Here is a 12,279-nt window from a genome sequence, read left to right as displayed (position 1 = left end):
TCCCTCTCTCTAATTTATTTTTTTCTGTTGTGCCTTGATTTGTATGGCAACGCCGTCCTTTGCCTGGGAGATATGTTTGGAATACAATTAATTAATGAAAATGAAATACAACAGCGACTTGGCTTTATCTGTTTGTTAGGCTCTGGCTTAATCTATAAAAACATGATTTCATACACAAGGCTTGCATAGATTTCCAGAGCTTTGCAATTGATTTTGCTTGTAATTTACAACCTCTGAAAACCTTCGGGGTATTTTCTACATTTCCCTTCTATTTATGGCAAAAAATGCGAAAACAATTGAGGAAAATAACAGTTTCATTGAGAGAAAACAGTGGGCTCCGAGCAATGATACAGTGAGGAAAAAAAGTATTTAGTCAGCCACCAATTGTGCAAGTTCTCCAACTTAAAAAGATGAGAGAGGCCTGTAATTTTCATCATAGGTACATGTCAACTATGACAGACAAATTGAGAGAAAAAAATGAATTTATTTGCAAATTATGGTGGAAAAAAAGTATTTGGTCACCTACAAACAAGCAAGATTTCTGGCTCTCAAAGACCTGTAACTTCTTCTTTAAGAGGCTCCTCTGTCCTCCACTCGTTACCTGTATTAATGGCACCTGTTTGAACTTGTTATCAGTATAAAAGACACCTGTCCACAACCTCAAACAGTCACACTCCAAACTCCACTATGGCCAAGACCAAAGAGCTGTCAAAGGACACCAGAAACAAAATTGTAGACCTGCACCAGGCTGGGAAGACTGAATCTGCAATAGGTAAGCAGCTTGGTTTGAAGAAATCAACTGTGGGAGCAATTATTAGGAAATGGAAGACATACAAGACCACTGATAATCTCCCTCGATCTGGGGCTCCACGCAAGATCTCACCCCGTGGGGTCAAAATGATCACAAGAACGGTGAGCAAAAATCCCAGAACCACACGGGGGGACCTAGTGAATGACCTGCAGAGAGCTGGGACCAAAGTAACAAAGCCTACCATCAGTAACACACTACGCCGCCAGGGACTCAAATCCTGCAGTGCCAAATGTGTCCCCCTGCTTAAGCCAGTACATGTCCAGGCCCGTCTGAAGTTTGCTAGAGTGCATTTGGATGATCCAGAAGAGGATTGGGAGAATGTCATATGGTCAGATGAAACCAAAATAGAACTTTTTGGTAAAAACTCAACTCGTCGTGTTTGGAGGACAAAGAATGCTGAGTTGCATCCAAAGAACACCATACCTACTGTGAAGCATGGGGGTGGAAACATCATGCTTTGGGGCTGTTTTTCTGCAAAGGGACCAGGACGACTGATCCGTGTAAAGGAAAGAATGAATGGGGCCATGTATCGTGAGATTTTGAGTGAAAACCTCCTTCCATCAGCAAGGGCATTGAAGATGAAACGTGGCTGGGTCTTTCAGCATGACAATGATCCCAAACACACCGCCCGGGCAACAAAGGAGTGGCTTCGTAAGAAGCATTTCAAGGTCCTGGAGTGGCCTAGCCAGTCTCCAGATCTCAACCCCATAGAAAATCTTTGGAGGGAGTTGAAAGTCTGTGTTGCCCAGCGACAGCCCCAAAACATCACTGCTCTAGAGGAGATCTGCATGGAGGAATGGGCCAAAATACCAGCAACAGTGTGTGAAAACCTTGTGAAGACTTACAGAAAACGTTTGACCTGTGTCATTGCCAACAAAGGGTATATAACAAAGTATTGAGAAACTTTTGTTATTGACCAAATACTTATTTTCCACCATAATTTGCAAATAATTTCATTAAAATCCTACAATGTGATTTTCTGGATTTTTTCCCTCATTTTGTCTGTCATAGTTGACGTGTACCTATGATGAAAATTACAGGCTAAATACTTTTTTCCCCCACTGTATCTCACTGCTTTTAATTTACAAACAGTTTGAAATAAATAAATAGTTTGTGAACCTGAGACAAGTTGGAAAGAAAAATATTTTTACAGTATCATTCTTTTCATGGATGATATTCAAGATTAGAATCTTGAACACTTTAAAGGAGCAATAAGCAGTTGAAACAATAAGAAAGCGTACTCCCCCACCCCAGTTTCGATAAAAAGCTGAGGGATGGGGCTGGAGAAATTTAACCACTCTCAAATTCATAGACAGAGCAAGGATTGACCATTCATGATGTCAAAATTATAGTTTTAACCATGTTTTGAGGCTATATAGTGTTTGTTTACATTTGCTATTTTTAAAACAAGCTTAGATTTTGGGTTCTGATGGGGTACGACAGTTGAACTAAGCACATGAGGCATTTATAAGTAATTTTCCTCAATAATCAATGAGTACATATCTTTGATTTATAACAAATTGTTTTATAACTGCAGATTGCCCTTTTAAATAAATAGTAAAACATTACGAGAACATTACGATGAGCCAACAACAGCTGTTTAGCCTTGTGTTTGACCTCTGGTCCCCAGGGGAAAATCCTAGCTTTGGCCCAAGTAAAGGCCCAAGTTACATGCTTTGGGCTTGACCTGGAGGGCTGGGCCCCTGAAACACACACACACACACAAACACACACATGCATTCACACATACAAATACACCCACACACCATCCCCACACACACAGTGCACGTGTAAGTGAACCAAGAGGTAGGTATAGGACGTACATTGCTTTCGAAAAGTATTCAGACCCCTTGCCTTTTTCCACATTTATTCTTATTCTAAAATTGATTAAATTGTTTTTTTCCCCCTCATCAATCTACACACAATACCCCACAATGACAAAGAAATAACAGGTTTTTCAATTTTTTTGCAAATTTATAAAAAGAAAACACTGAAATATCACATTTACGTAAGTATTCAGACCCTTTACTCCATTGGCGCCCAAGAGCGGTCGATCGCAAACTTCTTTCTAGTAGACCGCATAAAAGTTTTCTAAATGTATATTTTGGCAATTCACAGCGTTACCATCGAGTCTGCTTAAAAATAATGAGGTCCACAGTTCTGATGCACCGTATGCTTTGCTTACAGGTTAGCTTCTTTCTCTAATATTACTGCACAGCCAAAATATTGTAAAAAACATTGACAAAAAATTGGACCAACCCGCGGCACTATAGATGCTACATTTGTTTTCCAAACTGTTGCTACCATAGCAACCGTCTGCAGTTAGTACGTTTACATTTCCATGCTTGCGAGACCTGTAACATAATATTATTTGTTGTTCCAGTGGTAGTTGTTTTTTAACTACGTTTTTTTCTTTGAAGTTGCGGTTACGTTTTTAATATGAGTGCTGGACCAAGCAGCAAGAAACCGAAAATCTTCCACTTTCACAGTGAGTGGGAGGAAGATAATTTTTTCACCACAACAAATTCAAAATGTGTGTGTCTGATCTGACATTCAAACGTAGCTCTTGCTAAGAAGGGAAATGTCGAGAGGCGTTACAAAACTGTTCACAAGAAATATGAAAGTGATTTTCCAGCTAAAAGTGAACTACGTAAGAGAAAAGTAAAAGAGTTGAAGTCTCAACTAGCTGCCCAACAATCAGTCTTTACAAGGCCCAGCTCAAAATCAAAGGCAGCCTCGATTGCATAATTCCGGGTGAATCGCATACTAGCAAAGCACAAGAAACCGTTCCAGGGTGGAGAAATGGTAAAAGAGGCCTTTTTAGAGGCAGCAGAATCATTGTTTGATGATTTAAAAAATCAATCAGAAATCATTTCTGCAATTAAGGATGTTCAGCTATCCAGAAATACTGTTACACGGCGCTGTGAAATGATGGATGAGGATTTGAGGGAGCATCTTAAAAAATACATAAATGAGTGCGTGTTCTTTTCACTTAAATTTGACGAGTCGACAGACGTGATCTCAGTTGTGCATCAGGGGAACACTTTTGGAACCTTATCGTGGAGGAAAAATATCCAAACATGAGAAAAGTTTGGTGGTGGAAAGAAGTAGATCCGCTGTAACTAAAGTCTGGGCACCCCTGCTTTACTCAGTACTTTGTTGAAGCACCTTTGGCAGCAATTACAGCCTTGAGTCTTCTTGGGTATGACGCTACGCACACCTATATTTGGGGAGCTTCTCCCATTCTTCTCTGCAGATCCTCTCAAGCTCTGTCAGGTTGGATGGGGAGCGTTTCTGCACAGCTATTTTCAGGTCTCTCCAGAGATGTTCGATCGGGTTCAAGTCCAGGCTCTGGCTGGGCCACTCAAGGACATTCAGAGACTTGTCCCGAAGCCACTCCTGAGTTGTCTTGATTGTGTGCTTAGGGTCATTGTCCTGTTGGAAGGTGAACCATCAACCCCAAGGATCTCTCTGTACTTTGCTCCGTTCATCTTTCCCTCGATCCTGAGTCTTCCAGTCCCTGCCGCTGATAAACATACCCACAGCATGATGCTGCCACCACCATGCTTCACAGTAGGGATGGTGCCAGATTTCCTCCAGACGTGACGCTTGGCATTCAGGTAAAAGAGTTCAATCTTGGTTTCATCAGACCGGATAATCTTGTTTCTCATGGTCTGAGAGTCTTTAGGTGCCTTTTGGCAAACTCCAGGCAGGCTTTCATGTGCCTTTTACTGAGGACTGACTTCCATCTGGCCACTCTACCATAAAGGCCTGATTGGTGGAGTGCTGCAGAGATGGTTGTGCTTCTGAAAGGTTCTCCCATCTCAACAGAGTGTCACACCCTGATCTGTTTCACCTGTCTTTGTGATTGTCTCCACCCCCCTCCAGGTGTCGCCCATCTTCCCCATTATCCCCAGTGTATTTATACCTGTGTTCTCTGTTTGTCTGTTGCCAGTTCATTTATGTTTCTTCAAGCCTACCAGTGTTTTTCCCCTTGCTCCTGTCTTTCTCAAGTTCCTGTTTTCTAGTTTTACTGGTTTTGACCATTCTGCCTGCCCTGACCCTGAGCCTGCCTGCCGTTCTGTACCTTGTCACACCACCCTGGATTATTGACCTCTGCCTGCCCTGACCCTGAGACTGCCTGCCGTTCTGTACCTTTCGGAATCTGATCTGGATTACTGACCTCTGCCTACCCTTGACCTGTCGTTTGCCTGCCCCCTGTTTTTGTAATAAACTTTTGTTACTTCAACACTGTCTGCATCTGGGTCTTCTCCTGAAACGTGATACAGAGGAACTCTGGAGCTTTATCAGAATGACCATCAGGTTTTTGGTCATCTCCCTGAACAAGGCCCTTCTCCCCGATTGCTCAGTTTGGCCAGCTCTAGGAAGAGTCTTGGTGGTTCCAAAGTTCTTCCATTTAAAAATGATGGAGGCCACTGTGTTCTTGGGGACCTTCAATGCTGCAGACATTTTTTAGTACCCTTCCCCAGATCTGTGCCTCAACATAATCCTGTCTCGGAGCTCTACAGACAATTTCTTCGACCTCAGGGCTTGGTTTTTGCTCTGACATGCACTGTCAACTGTGGGACCTTATATAGACAGGTGGGTGCTTTTCCAAATGTCCAATCAATTGAATTTACCACAGGTGGACTCCAATCAAGTTGTAGAAACATCACAAGGCTGATCAATGGGAACAGGATGTACCTGAAATCAATTTCGGGTCTCATAGCAAAGGGTCGTATGTAAATAAGGTATATTTTTTTTACATTTGCAAAAGTTTCGAAAAACCTGTTTTCGCTTTGTCATTATGGGGTATTGTGTGTAGATTGATGAGGAAAAACATGAATTTAATCCATTTTAGAATAAGGCTGTAACGTAACAAAATGTGGAAAAAGTCAAGGGGTCTGAATACTTTCCGAAGGCACTGTACGGTAGGACTCAACCTTGAAATGTAGCAAACCTGAGGGAGTTCCTCCCTGAATTGCCTGCTTGAGTAAGCCTGAACAATCCTTCAATCCTTCAATCCTCCTTCCTTCAAAGGTAAGGAAGGAATGACTCCCTCGTTCACAGTCCATTTGCTCCACAGAAAGATGATGTCCCGGAAGGAATGACACGCCAATGACAGAGCAATGGACGGTGTTGACTTTCTGATGTTTGACAAAACCAACGACAACCCATGTTTGGAGATGATATTCAAACACAAGACACACCTGCTCGATAGACCTGCACCTATTTCTCTTACAGTCAAAAAGGAAATCCAACCTGGTCACTAGAAGTATACTTCGATTTCTAACTTTTGATAAGGTCCCCAGAACGTCGATATATGCCTTCCTCGGCGGTCACAAAAAAACAATTGCCCAGCACTGGCACAAATTCGTGATGCTCGGAGCAGTAGCACGCTTCTTATACCACTGCACCAACGCAGTTCACAATGCTCTAGCAAGCCGTTAGAATACTTGATGATAGTTGATGGAAACAGTGCGTTGTTTTTAATTATTTTGTTTTTTATTCTTCCTCAAACCATAGTGCTGAGCGATTAGTGCTTTTCGAGGTCATTTCGGTTTAATAATTTAAAAAATATTGCGGTTTTCGATTTCGGTTTCAATCATTTCTGGGGACATTAAATGCATTATGTGATTGAGTGCTGTAACAACACAGAATAACATAATTAATAAAAGTCCCATGATGGTAGTGACTGCCCATTTCTGCTTATCACTAATTAACCATCATTTATTACTTTACTTTAAAATAATATTTCAGTTTGTGTATATTATAAACATTTTATTTCATTACTGCCTATGCTGTCTGACAAAAATCACTATTTTAGTAGTTCTTCAAAGTAAATAAGGCATACTTTTATGACTGCTGAATATCAACCATCAATCACTTATATCGTGTATTTTCAGATAGATATACAGTACCAGTCAAAAGTTTGGACACACCTACAAATTCCATGGTTTTTCTTTATTTTTACTATTTTCTACATTTAGAATAATAGTGAATAGTTGTGTTGTGACAAGGTAGGGGGGGGGTACACAGAAGATATACCTATTTGGTAAAAGAGTAGTCCATATTATGGCAAGAACAGCTCAAATAAGCAAAGAGAAACGACAGTCCATCATTACTTTAAGACATGAAGGTCAGTCAATACGGAACATTTCAAGAACTTTGAACGTTTCTTCAAGTGCAGTCGTAAAAACCATCAAGCACTAGATGAAACTGGCTCTCATGAGGACCACCACAGGAATGGAAGACCCAGAGTTACCTCTGCTGCAGAGTTACCAGCCTCAGACATTGCAGCCCAAATAAATGTTTCACAGAGTTCAAGTTACAGACACATCTCAACATCAACTGTTCAGAGGGGACTGTGTAAATCAGGCCTTCATGGTCGAATTGCTGCAAAGAAACCACTACTAAAGGACACCAATAATAAGAAGAGATCTGCTTGGACCAAGAAACACGAGCAATGGACAATAGACCGATGGAAATGTGTCATTTGTCCTGGAGTCAAAATGTGAGATTTTTGGTTCCAACCACCGTGTCGTTGTGAGACGCGGTGTGGTTGAATGGATGATCTCCGCATGTGTATTTCCAACCGTAAAGCATGGAGGAGGAGGTGTTATGGTGTGGGGGTGCTTTGCTGGTGACACTGTCTGTGATTTATTTAGAATTCAAGGCACACTTAATCAGCATGGCTACCACAGCATTCTGCAGCGATACGCCATCCCATCTGGTTTGGGCTTAGTGGGACTATCATTTGTTTTTCAACAGGACAATGACCCAACACACCTCCAGGCTGTGTAAGGGCTATTTTACCAAGAAGGAGAGTGACCTGGCCTCCACAATCCCCTGACCTCAACACAATTGAGATGGTTTGAGATGAGTCGGACCGCAGAGTAAAGGAAAAGCAGCCAACAAGTGCTCAGCATATGTGGGAACTCCTTCAAGACTGTTGGAAAAGCATTCCAGGTGAAGCTGGTTGAGAGAATGCCAAGAGTGTGCAAAGCTGTCATCAAGGCAAAGGGTTGCTATTTGAAGAATCTCAAACATAAAATATATTTTGATTTGTTTAACACTTTTTTGTTTACTACATGATTCCATATGTGTTATTTCATAGTTTTGATTTCTTCACTATTATTCTACAATGTAGAAAATAGTAAAAAAATAAAGACAAACCGTTGAATGAGTAGGTGTGTCCAAACTTTTGACTGGTAGTGTACCTCACAAAGCAACTGCTTTCTATCCTTCTCAATCGCACGTTCTCTCTTCTCTCTGTCTCCGTGTCTGCTCCACACAGACCGTACAAGTAGGCGGGTGCGCAATGGATTATGGTCATTGTAGTTAATTACCACGTTTTCTGCGCTAAACTATGTATACTGAACATAAATATAAACGCAACAATTTCAACGATTTTACTGAGTTACAGTTCATATAAGGAAATCAGTCAATTGAAATAAACGAATTAGGCCCTAATCTATGGATTTCACATGACTGGGCAGGGGCGCAGCCATGGCCAATCAGAATACGTTTTTCCCCACAAAAGGGCTTTATTACAGACATAACTACTCCTCAGTTTCATCAGCTGTCCGGGTGGCTGGTCTCAGACGATCCCGCAGGTGAAGAAGCCGGATGTGTAGGTCCTGGGCTGGTGTGGTTACATGTGGTCTGCGGTTGTGAGGTCGGTTCGACGTACTGCCAGATTCTCTAAAACGACGTTGGAGAGAAATGAACATTAAATTCTCTGGCAACAGCTCTGGTGGACATTCCTGCTGTCAACATGCCAATTGCATGCTCCCTCAAAACGTGAGAAATCTGTGGCATTGTGTTGTGTGACAAAACTGCACATTTTAGAGTGGCTTTTTATTGTCCCCAGCACAAGGTGCACCTGTGAAATTATGATTTTGTTTAATCAGCTTCTTGATATGCCGCACCTGTCAGGTGGATGGATTATCTTGGCAAAGGAGAAATGCTCACTAACAGGGATCTAAACAAATTTGTGCACAATTATTTGAGAGAAAGAAGCTTTTTGTGCATTTGGAAAATTTATGGGATATTTTATTTCAGCTCAGGAAACATGGGACCAACACTTTACATGTTGCATTTATATTTTTGTTCAGTATAGAATATTGGCCTGTTGGAAAATACAGCTCTACTACGTTGCAGAGTTCGGGCTTGATCTGATTTATCTCTGGAGAATGTGCATTGAGCTCGAAATGGAATTCAGATAATTGAACCTATGTCGGTCAATTAGTTGTTTAAAAACAGAAAAATAACCGAAATTACGGTTAATCAAACAGCACTACCAAACCATAGCCCTAACCTTAAATACTTGGAATGAATGCCTAAACTGTCAACCTTTGAGTTGTTTCTGTGTTAAACCTGTAACCACGTGGCATTAACCCTTTAACCACACATAATTAATACGTCGAATTTCAAAGGGAAACTATGAGATCTTGTTGAGGAAATCAAGAAGCCAATGGTTTTCTCTACCCGATGATCAGCTCCATCTTGCTGTTCCATATTCATGTTCCATTTACCTTCATTCCATCAGACTAGTAGCCTAGATTTATGACACATTTCCAACAACAACCTGGAGTAGAGGTGCACTGGTGTATATTGGAGTATCAGGGAATTTGCATACACCCCAAAAGCTGTACAGTAGCTAAAATGTGGGTTTGGCTTTGTCCTTGGCTCAATTTACCCCAAAAAAGGGAATACATTTGCATGCAATAGCGATCTCCCGCGGTCTGCCCGCCCACGCCACACATCCGAGCCTGATTAATGATCTAAATGTGCCACCACCTCTCTGAGCCTCTCAGCCCAGCTAGTGCCCACCACAGTCACACACACGCACGCACGCGCACACACACACACACACACACACACACACACACACACACACACACACACACACACACACATACACACACATACACACACACACACACACACATACACACACACACCAATCCACACACTCCTCCTGCTCTTTCTCCTGTACCTGCTCCATCAATACCCAAGGCTGCATTATTTCACATGTAATCACAAGGTTTCTTAAAGACATCTTCACTCAATAGCTGTGGTGTTATCCAAGGTTTCTCCCAGACACCAAATGATTGTAGTTTTCAGTGTACTCTGATTCTTAAGACTGAATTGATGGGTGATATAACACAACAAAGAGCCTAAGATATTTCAAAGAATATCTAGCGTACAAATGCCAATCATTATTTTTCCCCAAATGGCATTGCAAATAGCATAGAGGCTATTTTGAGGTCTTTATTTGCTATGGTCTCTAATTAGTTTCAATATGATGTACTGACAAACATTATCCTCGGATTACGTGTTATATTTTCAAGATCAAATACACCATCAACCTACAGTACATTATTTACAGTACATCCACGCTACATACATGTTAGCCTAATGTCAGAGAGGGGGGTGGTGAATATTCCCTCCACAGAAAACATTAGCAGAATAAACAGCAGAGATCAGAGATGAGGGGCTGGTGTTCTGTAGTGTTTGTGTAGTAGCCAGATGGATTGGCTGCTAAATCCAGACAAATTGCGAGTGTGTCGGTCGTTTGGAACGAGCATTCGCAGTGAGCCCCCGTGCACACACAACCAGTCCTGTTGCGTTTATTAGCTGTTTGACATTCAGACAGGGGCGGAGTAGAGGAGAGAGGGAGTGAGGGATGCTGGGTAGAGGGGGTTAGCCTTTGAAACCCTCAGACTCTCACTGCATGTGCGTGCTGCCATTGGTGGAACGGTCTCTGTGTTCCTGATAAGGATTTCATAGTCTGCACATGGAGAGAGGATGCCTCTGTTCTGCTCCCCTCTCTCTCTTTCACCATCCTCTCTTTCTCTCTCTGTCTCTGTCTCTAGGTCTCACTCTCTCTCCCTCACACTCTGTCTCCTCTCCCTCCTTCCCTCCCTCCTTTTCTGTCCCTCCCTCCCTCCCTCCCTCTCTCCCTTGAGCTGTAGTGTGCCTGCCTGTTCAAATAGGAATCCCCATCCCCCTTTCAAAATGAGGGCAGGTTCATTTCTGGTGATTCACAAATAGAGAGCGAGAGAAAGAGAGCTGGAAGAAGGGCTTTGAAAAAGGGCCATTTCTTTATGATCTTTCTTGTCAGCCGTCCCCATGTTTTCTGTGCCATTGTAATGGTAAATGAATTTCTTTCCGTTTTATCATCATTCGTGTGGCACTCAATTCTCACTGGAATTGGCAGGTCTACTTCACACTGACATTAATGTGATCTCTATCACTCTCCCCTATTGTTGTAGATCATGCCATGAACCGCAGTAAGTCTTGTGAGGTGTGAGAGAGAGAGAGAGTGTGTCTATATGTGTGTGTGTACGTGCATGTGTGTGTGAGTGGCTATGCATCTATTTGTGTATGCATGGATGTGTGTCTGTGTGTGGGCGGGGGGTGTTAATACAGAGTGCAAGCAAAATAGATGGATGTTTGTCTGTTTTTTTACTGTGTGTTGACACCATCTTCAAACCTGCAATGGACCGAAGAACAACATACAGTATAAGCGAACTGAGGACTTCATTGATTTTAGAGTGAGGTATATACAGTAGGTCCCCACTTCCCAACTAATCTTCAAAGATGGCTGCCGGCCAAGATGAAAGACCTCTCCACCTTTCCTCCTCCTCCTAGCAGCACCACAGGGGTTATTCCATCTTTCTCTCTTCAGATTATTTTCATCTCAGTAGGACTCAACCTGAACCCATTGACATGAATGCACATCATTTGCAATATGTTCTGATCTATTAATATGTGTCTAATATCTTCTGTGCTTGCATAATTCATCAGATCACATGGTTGAAGCAGATCACAGCCCTGTGGAGCGACCGAATCGCTAGCTTTTACATCGATTCAATGCAAAGACAGTCACTATGGCAACACATCAGTCCTGCATGTAGAGTCTTTCCACCCCTTTGCACTGCTCCTAGATGAAGTATAGGGCCACCGTATGCTTTATGATATGTTTGCCTTTCCATAGCTTAGTGGCAGGTGGGAGAGAGGCATCTCATTTCCTAGAAGACTGTCTCAATGCTATTATTCCTTCTTCATTTGGGAGTTATGAAACCATTCAAGGCTTTAATTAGGTTTCAATGAGACAGGTGTGTTGAAGTTGAAGATTGGTATGGAGATAGTCCAAAAAGGCACAGCCATGTGTTCTAATGTAGGCTTACTTGGGGCAAGATGCTTCCTCTGCATTGTGAGTGAGTGAGTGAGTGAGTGAATGGGTGAATGGGTGAGTAAGAATGAATGATGGAAGGAGAAACAAAGGGAGGGAGAAATGGAGGGAGGAAGGGAAGCAGTAATTCACAGAAGCTGACAGCAACAGGCTGAGGTCCTGTTTCCCCTGGCCTGTCACTCAAGTCTAAAATCAATTGGTGTAAAGCAATGAGGAAATTCTGGACCTCCAGAAGCCTTGCTCTACTCCTCACATCCCCATCACA

The sequence above is a fragment of the Coregonus clupeaformis genome, unplaced genomic scaffold (genome assembly GCF_020615455.1).
Source record: "Coregonus clupeaformis isolate EN_2021a unplaced genomic scaffold, ASM2061545v1 scaf0013, whole genome shotgun sequence".
In the NCBI taxonomy this organism is placed as follows: domain Eukaryota; kingdom Metazoa; phylum Chordata; class Actinopteri; order Salmoniformes; family Salmonidae; genus Coregonus; species Coregonus clupeaformis.
Note: the sequence above shows the minus strand (reverse complement) of the source record.